General features: G+C 41.3%; 1 long non-coding RNA gene across 1 annotated transcript; it reads right to left on the minus strand.

The window, feature by feature from the left end:
* Positions 1-13,478, minus strand: LOC117946398. Its single transcript, XR_004657029.1, has 3 exons — positions 13,403-13,478; positions 6,402-6,404; positions 1-16 (listed from the first exon to the last, which is right to left on the minus strand). It is a non-coding gene; the product is annotated as an uncharacterized LOC117946398 (long non-coding RNA).
* Between the last annotated feature and the right edge of the window lie 2,547 nt (positions 13,479-16,025).

Below are 16,025 nucleotides of genomic sequence, written 5' to 3' on the forward strand. Positions count from 1 at the left end.
TGTGTGTGTGTGTTTCCTGTTTACCTGAATTAACAAAGAACCCCCCCTCACTCAGGTCATTGTACCCTGTGGTCACTCTCTCCTCCATTAACCTTCCTGTTGTCCTCTGGTCAAATCCAACCCGTTTACAACAACATTCTACATCAGAATTATGATGAAAGAACGTTGAAAAAAGTAAGAAATGTTGAGAAAGAAAACTCACAAAATGCAGGAAAAAATAAATAAAATTTAAAAGCTGAAAACTGACCAAAAAATCTGAAAAAGTAACATAAAAAACAAGAAAAACATTGGAAAAAATGTGGAAAATGGACTAAAACACAATTTAAAAAAAAATCCAAAAAGTGACAAAAAATAGGAATAAAATTGACAAATGTCAAAGTGTAAAATAAGAACATCAAAATGGTGAAATTTCAACCCAGTGAAACAAAAAGTGGCATGTCAACAGGAAGGCAAGACAAGGGTCAAGGTCTCTCAAACTGCATTCAGACCGAGGGGTCCCTCGTGTCCCTGGAAAGGTCTGGATCCAGATTCTACTGATGAATGGTGTGATGCTCTATTGAACTTAGCCACTGCGTGAGGATTTTCCCAAATGTGACAAACGTTTTTATTTTGTATGCTCTGTTATGATTTTGAGGACAAAAGTAGGACAACATAACATGACACGGACATGGTTTTACAGCTGGAAGTCTTTCACCTGTTTTTGCTGCTGGCTCACAGACAGTCCAGGATGGCGTGATGAACATCCTCAGCTGTGGGGGCGGAGTTAGAAAGTTCCTTTCCCCTTCCTAGGCCTGCGATTGGCTGAGAGGGGACTCGTCAGTCGTCAGTGTCCACGGAGACGGTAATTACTGTTGGGGATGTTTGTGTGTCTGGAGGATCCTCCAGCGACAAAACATCAAACCACAACAGAAAAGCTGCATGGCTCCTCCTCTCAAGTTATTTATAGGCCCTTTTATTAGACACACACACACACACACACACACACACACACAGTTGTGTGTCTCTGCTGCATGATTAATGTGTTTTGTGTTTGTGTGGGTGTACGTGTGTGTGTGTGTGTGTGTATTTACATGTCTTTTGATCAGCCTGATGAATGAGTATGTTCACAAACATCTGCGTGTGTGTGTGTGTGTGTGTGTGTGTGTGTGCGTGCCGAAGAGAAATGGGATGATTTTGCAAAAAACTTCAAAGCAAAAAGTAGAAAGGCAATCTCACCACAAAGAGAAACAGGCTTGTTCTTCTATATTTGTGGGGACCGTCATTGACCGGCAATGCATTCCCTTGTCCTTACCTCCTATACCCCCAAACCCTAAAACCCTAAACCTTAACCCTGTAACCAAGTCTCAAAAAGCTCCTTGCAGAAGGGACAACTGGATAAAATATCACTTTCTAAAAATGTAATTACAAAACTCAAACTGGTCCTCCCAAGGGCACACACACACACACACACACACACACATACACACACTTACACTGGGTCTGAGTCAAAGCTCTGGACGAATGAGGACGGTTGGACGGCCAACCCACTGCTCTGTCACTACCACAGATCTGCTGCTGTGTGTGTGTGTGTGGGTCAATTGTATTTATATGTTTCCATGCATCCCTGCATCTGTTTGTGTTCATGTTTGACACACAGTATATGTTATGTCATTGTATGTCAAATGGCTTGAACGTGCTTGAGTGTATCTAATCATACTTTTGGTTCAATACTAATACTAATAAGTACACACACAAGTCTTCCTTTGAAAGTGATTGAGGTGCTTTATGGTATAAATACCATAAAGTGTCAAAACAATAAAAAAGAGAAATGCCCAACCCGCAAGTTGAAAATGTGCCTTTAATTGAGCCGCCTGGACTTCTGTACTGTTGTGATGTTACTGTAACTACACCATATATATTTAGAAAGTGCCGCTACAGTGCAGTTAGAGTCTCTGCACTGTCTTTGCAGCCGGAGAAGGACTCGAAGTGTGCAGATGTGGAAGTCCTGAAAACACTGACCAACCCTAGCAGGGCTTTTTCAGTTAAAGAGCTCAGAGAAACAGGTGCTTAAATGAAAAGTTTCAGACAGAGGATAAAGACAGGCACACACAGACAAGCTTTCTGAGAAAAATATTGTTAAAGCCTTTAAAACGTCCATGTAGAAACCAAAACTGACATTTTGGAACCTTTTGAAACGTGACACCAAACATGTCATTAGGATTGCTGCCTTTTATACTCCATGAATCAGATTTTCTATGTTTGTGGGGGGTTTTTTTGGCAAGGGAGTAAGTGTTAGTCAGTGTGTGTATTTGTGTACAAGACAGGTCACTAGTCATTTAAGGAGAAATCACACCACCGCTAACAATCAAATGACAAAACCCTAGCTAATTCCTAACGAGCCTGGCCGCACACGACTCAGCCAATATCAGCAAGTTGAAACCATTCAAAAACAATCCTTGTGGATCAAAAAGAAAGGGGTGGTGGTGGTGGGGGGGGGTAAATCCACTAGAAATATCCTAATGCCTCTCCAAACCACAGTTTCTTCACAGGGTAATCCTCAAGGCTATTACTAGCTTTGCGTATCGGTCCTGCGGGCCGAGGCCACTGAGCCGGGTGCTGGGGCTGTGGTCGGTGCAGGGCGAGGTGACTCAGGCTGGGGTTACAGGGCGGACCGAGTGGTCATGAGTGTCCCAGGGTGTGGAGAAAGGGAGATCGGGGGAATTAGCTGAACTCATCCATGCACCGATTGGGACATCACTGAGTCATTTCTGAAGAATGGAGTGGTGTGGATAAATATACTTGCAGGTGATGTTAGGTAACTTGCACACCGTGTTTGTCTGTGAATCAGTCAGGGCCTCTGTGTGGCTCAACGCTGAGTCATGATTGGAATATTACACATGTATCCAAGGCACTGTTTACCCATCAGCCTGTCAGACACAGTAAGCCTACTGGCTGCTGACACTTTCTGGTTATGTAACAATCTTTTTTTTTGTCAAATCAGAGCTGTATTGTCATTCTCAATCTTATGTATATATGTGTATATATATACATATATATGTGTATGTGTCATCTGTATAAGACACAAGTATTCAACTATTTCAACTATTTGACCTTGACTGTTTTTGGATGAGAAACAACTGTTTTCCATCCCTGTTTTTGTGAATTCATCTCAAAGACTTCAGTTCAGAGTTCATTGTTGTCCCTCGGGGGGAAATTTGATTTGAAGTTGGGGGGGACAATAAACAGCAGCACGCAACTGGGTGACGTGAATAAGTTGAAAACGGGGGGCCGACAATGCCAACTAGGTTTGACTCATGTAAAATGTGTTGTGTAAGGAAATATTTTGCATCCTATACGGGCTATAGTATCTGATTGATCTATGATTCTTTAAACTTTAGATTTGCTGACTTTTGTACCACAAAATGTCACGTTATGATGAATCATCATTGTATGACCCTGCATAAATGACTCAAATTAATCATCCGACCCCCATGTTGAAAGCTAATGAAACAGCGACAACACCAATGGCAGGTTAGTGAATGGAAGTGATATTCTGCAGACACTCTCTCTCTCTGTGGGCCACATGTTTCCAGCTGCTGACTGACAACAGACAAACTGGGGGTCAGGGTTTGTGTCGTTTTGCAAAACCGAAACGGTGTGTGCTGTGGAAATGAACACGGCAATTGTTCCCAACATTGTGAACTTGAGCCTCAAGTCCACTTTAAAATGAAAAGTGTGACAATCGTGCGGTGGATGTGGTGCACTGGGACACAATGTGCCCATTCTTTGCTCCGCTGAAGTGCAACATCCTTCCTTTTGTTTTTCCACCACAGCCTGTTTTTATGAATGAAGGACGGAGCTGAATGAAGCACCTGCAGCGGCAACAGGGACAGGAATGGATCAATGAATGAGTGGGAACACATACATGCACCCACAGGTGCATACAAACACACACAGGAACATGGACATCAAAATTCACTCATAAAATTCATTCACTGTCACACACTCCCCCCTCATGGCAGCTGCTGTTCAGCTACTATACTACTGCTATTATCGCAAAACAACGCTCCCTGACAATCAATATGCTTTGTGGAAAAGAGAAAAATTAATAATTGATGTCTTTGTCTGCTCAAAGTCCAATGAAATTTCCTGTAAAGGAGCATATATTTTACTGATGGATATTTTCCAGTGCGCCACATGTTTTTAGATTTCCTTCTATTAAAGTCGGCCATTGTTGTAAATCTTTTGACTATAGTGGGAGGAGGGGGGAGTGGATAGCAGGTCAGTTTTATGTTACGTTACCTTTAGTATGATTTGCTATTTTTTGCCCTTTACTCTTTTTACTTGACTCAAGGAGCCGGCACGAGAATTCCTATTTCCCAGGACTGTTTGGTGCATGCACAAATGCCAAATAAAAATCATTATCCAAAATTAAAATGGGTCTTTCTGAATATCATTAAAGTTCAACTCAACTTTTTTTTGTCTGCTACAATCCTAAATATCTGCCATGTGAATCCCCTAAAAGAAATTAATATTTATTTTATATATGATTTTATGATAACGCTGCCTAGTTTTGCATGAATTAGACGAAGTAGCATCGTGGTATTCATTTATGTTGATAGACAACTTATTTGAATATGGCCAATCCAATGTTGCAAAAAGCAGTGACGTCAGCCTTCTATCATAGACAGACGTAAAAGTACAGTAGTTCCCTCTGAAATTTAATCAAATGGAAGAGTAAAGTGCCATTAAATGCCAAGAAATATGCATAATAAATAAAATACCGGTACCTCAGATTTCCACTTAATAAATGTGCTTAGCAACAACCTGCCGCTAACGAGGACACGCCATTGAAACTATTAGACAATCATAGGACCCATGAAGTATGTAATCACAATATGATTGTGTCCTCATTGTTTTGGCACTCAGGTTTCATTCCTCAGCTGTATCTCTGCTGACTCTCTGATCTTAGTGAGAGAAAGAGAGAGAGAGAGAGAGAGAGAGAGAGAGAGAGAGAAGAATGTGCAACAGGGTGGTGCCGAAAGTGCAGGACACCGCGAAACAGCGTCCACGGGTAAATAAAGTGTGATCAGTAAACAGCAGCTGGTATCGCTGGGTGAAAGCCACAGAGCCACGCCATGTTCGCTCACATTCTGCAGGGATTTGAACCAGCAACCGCTGCTGTTTACATTCCTCAGTCTGGGGCTGTCGCTCACAGACGCTGAGTCATCAACACATGGATCAGTGTGTGTGTGTGTGTGTGTGTGTCTGTGTTTGTGTCCTTCAGCATTCAGCAATTAGCAAATAATTTCCTCATGTGTGGGTGTAGCTATGTGTGTACTGTACATCCCTCTCTCTCTCTCTCTGTGAGTGTGTGTGTGTGTGTTTGTGAGAGAGAGAGAGTCAGTAATAGCCAGACATGCATCGGGTGAGTCAGCCAGTCTGACAGCTGATGGCATCAACAGGGCTTTCCCTGATAGCCACACCTGGAAACGCAGAGACCAAGGGCTGCAGCAGGAGGACTGGAGGTTAAGACAACACACTGTTGATTTGGTGAAATAGAAAGTAAAGGACTCTTTATTTTCTTTAGTCTGTCTGGAAGTTAAACACGGCATCTGTGACGTCCAACCCCCTTTAGCTACCACATTATATTCTTCCTGCATTTCTGCCATTGCTTGCTGGACAGGAATTTCTGACATAGAAACGTTTTGAAAAGGGGTCAAATTTGACCCAAAGACAACAAGAGGGTTCATTTTTTTTCTATTAATTTCATATTTCAGGCCCTCTGACCCCTGTCTGTCTAATCAGACTCTGATGAAGGGAGGCAGAGAAAGAGTGGGTTTTGATCTAATCTGGCAACTCTGATTTTGCCATGACCCCAGAGCCAAATTGATCGGTGATTTAAGGGTTGCCAGTCATGACCAGGATTGGGTTGAAATCCCCCCTTTTCCCACAACTCATCTCCACCAAGGACACATGCTGACACACAACATGGCAAAGATGGACATAACTCACTGCTCAATCTGTCACACACACACACACACACACACACACACACACACACACACACACACACACAGAGCCATACTGCACACATATGTCGAATTACATGATTTACAAACACACGTTGTGACATACAGAGTCTACATCCAAACTACAGGTAAAGTTACTCAATATTTATTGATAATTGTCACATGAATACACATGAACCATGTTCACATTGGCATGTATTGGATCCACTGCGAAACTTGCATACAAGTGGCCAGCTGCCTAAAAACTCACATTGAGAGGACAGTGGCAGATGTGCGTGTCAATTTTTTAAATGAAGATAGTGAAGTATTTAGCGCTATAGTGCAGACTTATTTTATATTAATGAATATCTATTTCATTCAAGCCGAATGTTGATACAAACCTAATTAAACTCTCTCTGTATTTCTCAGTATGGCTCTGTTTACTACATGGTGTACTCTGGCGACATTAGCCCAGAGAAGCTTGAGTGGGAACAACAGCAGCGTTCAGCTTTGGAGATGTAGAGGACATAAAGTAAAAATTACAAGATTATTACCTCTTCTGAAGAGGATCGTCTTTTTTAAATCCTCCCTGTCATTTTTGATTTGATGCTAGTAACGTTGAGAGGAGGGGTCAACGTTGAGAGGAGGGGTGGGACGCGATCACTGAAGGCTTGCATCATGCGGATGCGCCAACAGTGTTGTCATTACTTTGGATTTCTCATGGGGGCTACAGAAACTACGCATCGCAGCTTTAAAGCTGGTTTGCCTGTTACTCCCGTTATTTTCTTCCATTGAACGAAGCATTTAAGAGGTCGTACCCACTCCACATGAAAAGCTGCGGTTACGTCACTTCCATCATGGAGAAAGAAATGAGGGCAAAACAACATCACCGATCTGCTTTGACCAAATATTCTCTGGTCCAGCTGAGCTAAAAACACCCAAAATATGTCACATAAAGGAAATAACCACAGAAAGGTGTGTGATTCGTAGACTCAGGGCTGGGAGCCGCTGCAGAATGAACGTAGGGGAAACACAGTGGACATTTGGCGTTATTGTTTGGAAGGGGGGTTCCCGTTGTACAATTATAGGGGAAACACTGGAACATGCTTAGTAGTAGTGCATTTCCCGTAGACTTAACAACAAATCATTTACTGTACCAGTACTACCTGAGCTGTGACACTGTTTGTTTATGATCAACATTACCCAGAGATATTTGATCATGATGACTTCCAATGTGACTGCTGACTCCATATGCTATAAATAAAATAAATAATGATAATTGTATACTGTTTATTGATCCCCAGTGGGGAAATTACAACATACACTCTGTTTTGTTGGTAATCACTACACACAGGCCTGAACTACACACTCTTATGATCAAGACCTATTCATGCACAAATGGAGAGATGTCAGAGTGAGTGGGCTGCCAGTGCTGGAGCATTGGGGGGGGGGGGCAAATGGCATCTCTCCAGCTACCAATCCTTCACTTTGGTGTGTACGGCACCAACCCAACTCCCTACGGACTGAGCTGCTGCGACCCACAGAAAAACAAAACCAAGGACCAGGGTTTAATACAAATCTCATTGTTCACATATAAGCAATTCAACATGAAATAACACAATACTATGTACTCTTGGTTAAGACAACCCGGTCTCACGCCAGTTCACGAAATGGTCACAGTATTTGGATTTATTGATTTGTGTATGATGATTGTTGGTTTGTGTTATATGTTTTAATTTCGTGTACAGGTCACGTTTTTTGAACGTGAACATTTCCCAAACTGCCATGAAACTGGGCTCCACTGGGGGACGCAACAACAGGGAAATGAAACGCCACACACCGGCCACAACAACGGGACGGTTGTGGAGGGGGGGGGGGGAGGAACTGTAACACGCGGGACGCGATCCCCGGTCTACGGGGTGAAAGTGAAATTTTTGGCTTTTCTATACCGTACATAGTACATTACTTCAAAATTCTTAATCAACAATTTATAGGTTACGACTGTTGTGGGTGGGTACAAACATACTCACACACACACACACACACACACACATAAAGGTTGACAGGTGAAAAGGAGTGCTGGTGTGATTGTTCGTGGTTGCATGACGTTTTTTTACTTCTTTTGGCCTGCATCGTGGGGGAAAAACATTTTAATAGACTAATCTGACGAGAATAACCTCCTCAATAATGGGGAAGTGTCTCTTTCACATTGTTTCATGGATAATTAAACTTATTGAATAAACTGTGTGCATGACAGATGGCAGTTGATTACATTATTACAGTTCTCCTAATGAGGCTAAAGACATGGAAGCGCCTTGGGGTGTTTTGTAATTTGATTAGGTGCCAAGCAGGGTGCAACTTCAATTGAATCGAACAAGTTGTACCTTCAGCCATTTACTCTGATCTCGACATCACACACATAAATAGATTGTGTTGTAGCTTAAATAACTAGCTACAAAGAGATCCATGTATAGATTTAATCAGGGATGCTATGGTATGCCCATGGTATTGGGGGATCTAAGTGAGTTTTGTTTTTTGTGATGTGATCAAAAAAACCATCCCTCCTTCTGCTTTTTTCACAAATTTGACCAACCAGTTTAACAACAATTACCTACAGCTGAATGAAACAAAGACAAATAAACTGTTAATGAACACTTCACAGCACATGCAGCACTGCCCACGACTCCATCCACAACCCCACCTGCATTAATAATGAAACGTTAGAGAGGGTGGAGTTCTTCAAATATCTTAAACTCACCCTGGACAACAACAAAACTGAACTTCAAACAGCAGACCACTGACATCAAGACACGCTGCCACCAAAGGCTACAGCTACACTACTACCACTGATCTCCGTCCACACAAGAGTTTCAGCTCCGTAGCCAAACTAATTGCCATGCATATGAACGTGTCTTAAAGCGCATATCACATGATCATCCATGCGTGCCAGTGCAAACATGAAGCAGATTGTCTGATGTTACTCTGAGGTAGAAAATCATGGAGTTTTAAGTTAAAAACAGACTTAGACTTAGCTTTGTTAATCCCTTTGGGATGACTCCCGCAAGGAAATTAAAGTTACCAGCATCCGATACAGCATGAGAAGGAGAAAAAACAAGACTACAACACAAAAAAACATATCATAATCACACGATCATAATGAAATACATTAAAGAAAGGACAACAATAGCAAAAAGTAAGACCAGAGAGATGGAACTGTTATTTAAAGGTGTTTAAGCCGATTTCTGCCTGTACAGACTACAAAGCAACCCCTGACTAGTTGTTTTTTGGCGTCTCGAATCTGAAAATCGACATATTTTATAAAAGTAGGGAGTCAGGGAATGTTGACGGGGTTATGGATCTCTTAATGTTTAACTTTCACGAGCGTGTCTCTCTCTCCCTCTGCCCACCATCGGATCTTCTAAGAACGGGGACGCTGTTATCAATCGAGTATTGATTGGTCAGTAGGTGTTCAGGTATAAGTTACCACGGCGAATTCACCCGCTTACAAGCGTTCCGCCGCCGTGATGCACAAAACCCTGGGTTGAACCTGAAGTTACCTCTTTAACGCCACATCTTGGTTTCAGCACAGGCCTCGGGTCAAAACTTAAGACGTGTGTGTTTGGTTTTCCAGTCAAGCGAGGGAGAGAACTCGAAACATTTGCCGCAAATCTTGAACTTCTAGAAGATAAGTCTGTCGGGGTGCGGCGCGTCCACCTGTGCAGCCGTGTGTCACCACAGGTGGGTGCGTTTACACCGAGGAAAAAAAAAGGTGTGGTGTGTTTTGACGCGACTGGCTGTGTTTTGGTCTTTCACCTTTTTCCAAAGAGATGAATGAATCTCTGGTGCCGATGAAATAACCATTTATGTTATTGGTAATTATGAGAGACGCTTCTGCCTCCTCTCTCTGTGTCTGGAGTTTGTTTTGTTTCTTTGATTTTCACTGAAATGGAAAAAAAGGGAAAATAGTGTAATTAAACGTGATAATTAGCAGCCTGCAAAAGTCCTGTGAGGACAAACTATTTGGGATAAATTAGACTGTACCACTGGAACCTGTAGTTTTTCTGTTGTGGATGTTAGAGAAGGTGTGTGTTGCTTGTCCCGAGGGCCTTGCCTGTCATCTCTGTGTGATTACGTTTGTTCCTGGGAACAACCGGTGGCCAACTATTTAAATCAGTATGGGTTTGTGTGTGTGTTTGTGTGTGTGTGTGTGTGTGTGTGTGTGTGTGTGTGTGTGTGTGTGTGTGTAAGAGAGAGAGAGAGTTGTAGGCGTGTAAGTATTAAAGATTGGAATGGCTTGAAGCATTATGTCTGGGTCAATTGTGTATATACCATTTTTGTGTCTGCACATTGTACGCATTAGTGTGTGCATGCGTGCGTGTTTGTGTGCGTGTGTGACCACAGCACGCAACAATTTGCCTCTGTGTCTGTGTGTGATAGACTTGCACCCCTGATTGGCCTGTGTAACGTCAACATGTTTACAAAATAAAAGTCAGCCAGCTAACCATTTCCTACAGCAATGTCTGCGCTGTGTGTGTGTGTGTGTGGTTGTGTGTGTGTGTGTGTGTGTGTGTGTGTGTGTGTGAAAACACCGCCAGACACAGTGATTGGTCTCATGACAGGGAATCCACACTCTGACATTTGACCCAAAACCACAACATATGACTCATGTGAAAAAAAAAAAAAATACTGTATGTTTCCTTTTATGTGATGTAACGTCCCCTCTGGCAGCCATGTTGGAGGTCTCTATCTTCCAGCTTTGACTGTGAACAGATCATTTCATCACTCGTCCATTGTATTGATTTTTCTGAACTTTCCGACTTCCCTACCCTGTGTGTGGCTCTCAGTTCCCGAGCCCATTCATTCTGAATATGTTAACCTTAAAACACAGGTTACAATTATATTCTTTTAATTTTTAGAAATTAGCATTTCCCAGTTGTTCTTAGCACACATGACTCAAGATGAAGTAAATAGTACCTTTGTTGCTATCTCTTTAAATTTGCGGACTAATACACATTTGGTGCTCTAGAGCAGTGATGTGTGCACCTCAGCGGGTACCTCTAATGAAATATAAATGTACTGTAAATGTTACATATAATATTCTATAGTTATAATAAGCTGACAGCTACTAACATGAATAAAGAAAATTGTTGATAACACAAAAAGAAAAAGTCAAATCAAATTAACAAGTTAAATGTGTCGAAACGTGAAAAAAAGAGTCAGATGTACTCAACAATTTAAGTGCTTTCAGATCAGAAGTGTTCATTAATGAAACTTAAATGTATGGGTAAGTTAACTTAAGTTTTCCTTTCTTTCAAACTCAAGTTGTATTTTAATGAACTCTTGCATGAGTCAGTGGAAACAGCATTTATTTTAAGTTAATTGTTTATTTTTTATCAACATCTCACACATACATTTTCATAGTGTTTTTCTAAATCACTTAATTCACACTTTTTGAACAGTCCTAGTGAAGTTATGACTATTATTTGTTAACCAAAGCTGGATGGTCGGTGGCTGAGGGTGATTGTTGGGGGTGGTGATGGCGCAGCAGATGTGACACATGCCTTTGGTGTGGGAGACCAGGGTTCGATTCCACTGCGATGCAACCAATGTGTCCCTGAGTAAATATCAGTAAACATGTATCCAAAGGTGCTATTGACATGAATGTTGGTAGCAACCGAAGTAACCAAAACAAACAAGTCCAGATATTAAGTTATGTGTAATAATGGGAAATGACACAGGGAAAAAGTATTGAAGACTTGAAGAAAGGGAGGTGCAAATAGGCATGGGAAGCCAAGATAACAGCTGAAAACTATCAGTAATTAAAAAGTAATCCAGCCCCAGGCAGTGAAAATTAGTATCAGCTGGTTCAGTTCCAACTGTAGGCCTACAAATAGGTCTCATTACCAAGGTGTCACACAAGTCACATCTCATGATGAGCAAAGACATCAAGAGCAAGAGAGTTGCAACCTTATTGTTGCAAAACATAATGATGGCATTGGTTATAGGAGCATTTCCAAGCTTCTGAATCTTCCAGTGAACATGGTTGGGCCATAATACGGAAGTGGAAAGACAAGCATTTCCATTTTCCATGAGTTTGTCTCAACCAAGTGCTCCTCACAAGATTTCTTGCAGAGGGTGAAAAGAATAATCAGGAGCGTTGTCCAAGAGCCAAGTATCACTCATGGAGAGCTTCAAAAAGACCTGCAATCAGCAGGTACTGTTGTCTCAAAGAAAACAGTAAGTAATACACTCCATCGCCATGGCCTGTGTGCACCCTCACCACACAAGACTCCATTGCTAGAAAAAAAGCGTATTGAAGCTCGTTTAGAGTTTGCTTCACAACATATGAAAAAGCCAGTGTTATGCTAGGAGAATATAGTGTGTGTAGATCAAAATTAAACTGTTTGGATGGTATAATACACACCATGGTTACAGAAATCCCACTGCACATCACCCTAAAAACACAAAAGGTACTGGCAAGCTATACACAATTGAAGGAAGGATGAATGGGCAAATTTACCAAGACATACTCACCATCTACCAGGATGATGAAGATGAAACGAGGGCGGACATTTCAGCAAGGCAATGATCCCAAACACACAGTCGAGGAAACTCTCAATTGGTTTCAAAGAAAGAAAATAAAGCTGCTAGAACGGCCCAGCCAATCACCTGACTTATAACCCATTGGAAATCTATGGAAAGAACTGAAGATCAAGATTCATAGAAGAGGCCCACGAAACCTCTAAGATTTGAAGACTGGTTGTGTGGAAGAATGGGCCGAAATCACAGCTTCTCCATAAAGGAGGCATCTTGAAGCTGCCATTACCAACAAAGGCTTTTGTACAACGTACTAAATATCAGTAAGCATGTTTAATATTTTTTTTCCTGTGTCACTTCACATTATGACACATACCTTAATTTCTGAATGCATTTGCTCACGTTTTCGTTGTATGTATGGATTAAACGGGTTGTTGGGTTGTTCATCTGGTGAAAATTTCATGTCAATGACACTTTTGGAAGTGCATTTACTGAGAAAACGGGTGACGTGTTCAATATTTAGCAATTGTAAGTTATTTTGGATAAAATTGTCGTCTAAATGACGTAATGACGCAGACGTTGAGTGGATTATTTGGCACATGCAGTGTGTCTGTAGGATGGAGAAGGATGATGGGAAACAGTGTGAGGATGACATGTGAGCTCATGAGTTCAATTTGAACTTGTGATGTTGTGGTGAAACCCTGTGAGAGTCAGTTGAGTAATTTAATCTGCTTTGTTTCCTCTGTGACACATGTGTTTTATTTTATTTTTTTAAAGGTGATTTTCAAAATCAAAGTCCCCCTCTCAGGTTCATCGGGGTCATGTGACCTGGTGGGTGGACATGTTGACACATGTGGGACTGTGACAAAAAAAACAGACTCCATGGATGTCTTTAGGTCTCTTTTAGGGGGTCTAAAGCTACCCCAAAATGTTCCTAAGCCCCCCCAAATATTTAACTATGTATCAATCTTCCTTCAACATCCATCGGTTGGTGTCGTTGTGCACTGCAGTCTGTTTTATTTTTCTTTGACAAACTATCAACTGGTTGAAATGAGTGTTTCAGGCTGACGAGCGGCCGTTTGCACGGTAACGGTATGAGGACAAGCGAGGTAGAGAGTTACTGACGAGAGAGAGAGAGAGGGCACCAGGCAGCATTAAAACAAAGCAGTGACTCAGAAAAGTGTTTTTGCCAATTTTAATACTCAAAATGCAACTGTAGCAAGCATCTCACTATATTGAAAGTTATCAAAAATTCATAGTTAGAAACAACAAATAATATATCCAGCAACAAAAAGAAATGAGAAGGTTGAAAGTTAGACTGAAGTACAAAGAGTCAATGTCTATGAAGCTGCTCCACCGTCTGGTCTCTTCTCATTGGTTTAAACTGGCAGCTTTCAGAACGCAGCAGCCCGGTGGGTTGCAGGATTTCGTCTCGTCGCAAATCTTTGGTCTGGACTTGCTTCCGCATCATAGACTGCACAGATCTATGTACCGCAGTCACGGTGAGTGATAGTGAGTGAAATGGTAAGTTGTTGGTAATGACTTTTACTTGTTTCACTTTAGCTACATTTACTTGAGGTAAAGATAAAGGAATATTTTAGTTGGCTATAGTCTAGCTAGTCTAAATGAATGAAGTACCAGAAATAGCTCTCTATTCTTTACCATTAATATAGCCCGCTATCTCTTAAGATATCCGGTCATATCATGTAGATGATGTCTATACGTGAGCATCAGAATCAGAAATTCTTTGATCCCCAAAGTGAAATGCTGTAGCATGCATGCATACATACTAGAACTTCTATTCATCTAGCAATCATGTTAATAAATTCACACATACTTTAAATAGGATCCTTGTCAACCATACTGCAATGAACTAGTTCAGCATATCATGCCTGACTGGAGTAGTGTGTTTTTCTTTAGGCGTGGGAAGGGCAGACATGTTGCCTGTTTCGTCGTTTGGGCTGCCTTGTTGAGTGCAGCAGCACCGAGAACATCATATTTCACACAATTTAAGCTCTTTCTTTTCTAAATAAATAGGATTAGTCCAACAAATCGTTCGGTTTGTGATGTGCACCAAACCGAAAGCCTGATACCGAACAGTTCAATAGGAATGTGTGTATCATTACACCCCTAGTATAATTAGTCTAATTTTAACCTGCATCTTATCTGATAGAGAGATGAGTTAGGTATGGTATTACTTTACCACACATTTACACAGGCAGACAGATAGCGGTTAAGTCTTAGCCTAAAGAAGAATTCAACAGGAGCACACTCTCTGGCCTGAGTAAATCCCCCCCCTCGTGTAGCTTTGATGTATCTAAAAGCTAACATTAGAGTTTGGAAGTAAGGTTTTGCAAGGGAAGGTTTTGCATAGCCTCGGGGCTAAGCCCCCCCCCCCGTCTTTCAATCCTAACGACGTCCCTGACGGACACAGTCGGACCAACTGTAATGGGGATCTGTCCCACACAATACTGAAAACAGGAATAGGATTTTACAGTATGACAGCAGACACAATTGAATATTGTCAGCAACAATAACTGCAGCCATCGCATGTGCAAGCTAAACTTTGAAGACTGATTGTGTTACACATTATTATGTTGTCAGAACTTTAAATGCCTGTTTTTAAAGACTCTGAGCACACACACACACAGCTGATTTCAGTTGATGTGGCTGATTAGCCTTCTGCTGAAGTTAAAGTGGGCTGGAGCTAAGATGGGACGTTATTAGAGCACAAAATGTTTTCTACCAATAAGAATTGGTAAGACAAAGTAATTTGTTCCGCCCTAACTGGTGCAACAAAGCTAGCAAGCAACTCAGGAAGATGTCAATCAATCAGTCCATACACACCCACACAGTCCAGGGAAGAGGTCTAATCAGCCAAGTTAACTCAAAACACCTGTGTGAGTGTTCAGGGCCTTCAATGAATTTGTATTAATTATACAGTGTATATATAAGTGGAGAATATGTTGATTTTAGTCACTAGACAAAATCAAAAGTTTGCAACTCCACACAATGTCTCACAATCTGTTGAATTGAAATGCTTACATTTCCTTTACAAGGCCAAAGATGTAAACTTATGTCATTGTAACTTCTTTTTCCAGACAATTGATGATACTCACACACATTGCCATTTTGCTTTTGAAAGTTCATTTAAAAGTGATCAAACCTGTTGCATTTTACTATTGATCAATAAAAGAAATACTTCAGGATTAGGAGACTTTTGGGAATCATTACATTCAATATAATGATTTATAATTGTGTTGCAAATTTGTTAACATTTCCAAAAAAAAGCTTTTCTTGCACACACACACACTGATGTAATCACAAATAAACTGAGGGCTGTGTGTGTGTGTGTGTGGGGCGGGGAGTTTATGGTATAGCAGTACCCAACTCCTATTCCACAACTTCCTTCCCCAACCAGAGGAACCGGACACCTGGCTGTGAATATGTCTAAGGTGACACAGAGACAAGTATAAATACACAAACGCACACAAGATG

Source organism: Etheostoma cragini, chromosome 6 (genome assembly GCF_013103735.1).
Source record: "Etheostoma cragini isolate CJK2018 chromosome 6, CSU_Ecrag_1.0, whole genome shotgun sequence".
Taxonomy (NCBI): Eukaryota; Metazoa; Chordata; class Actinopteri; order Perciformes; family Percidae; genus Etheostoma; species Etheostoma cragini.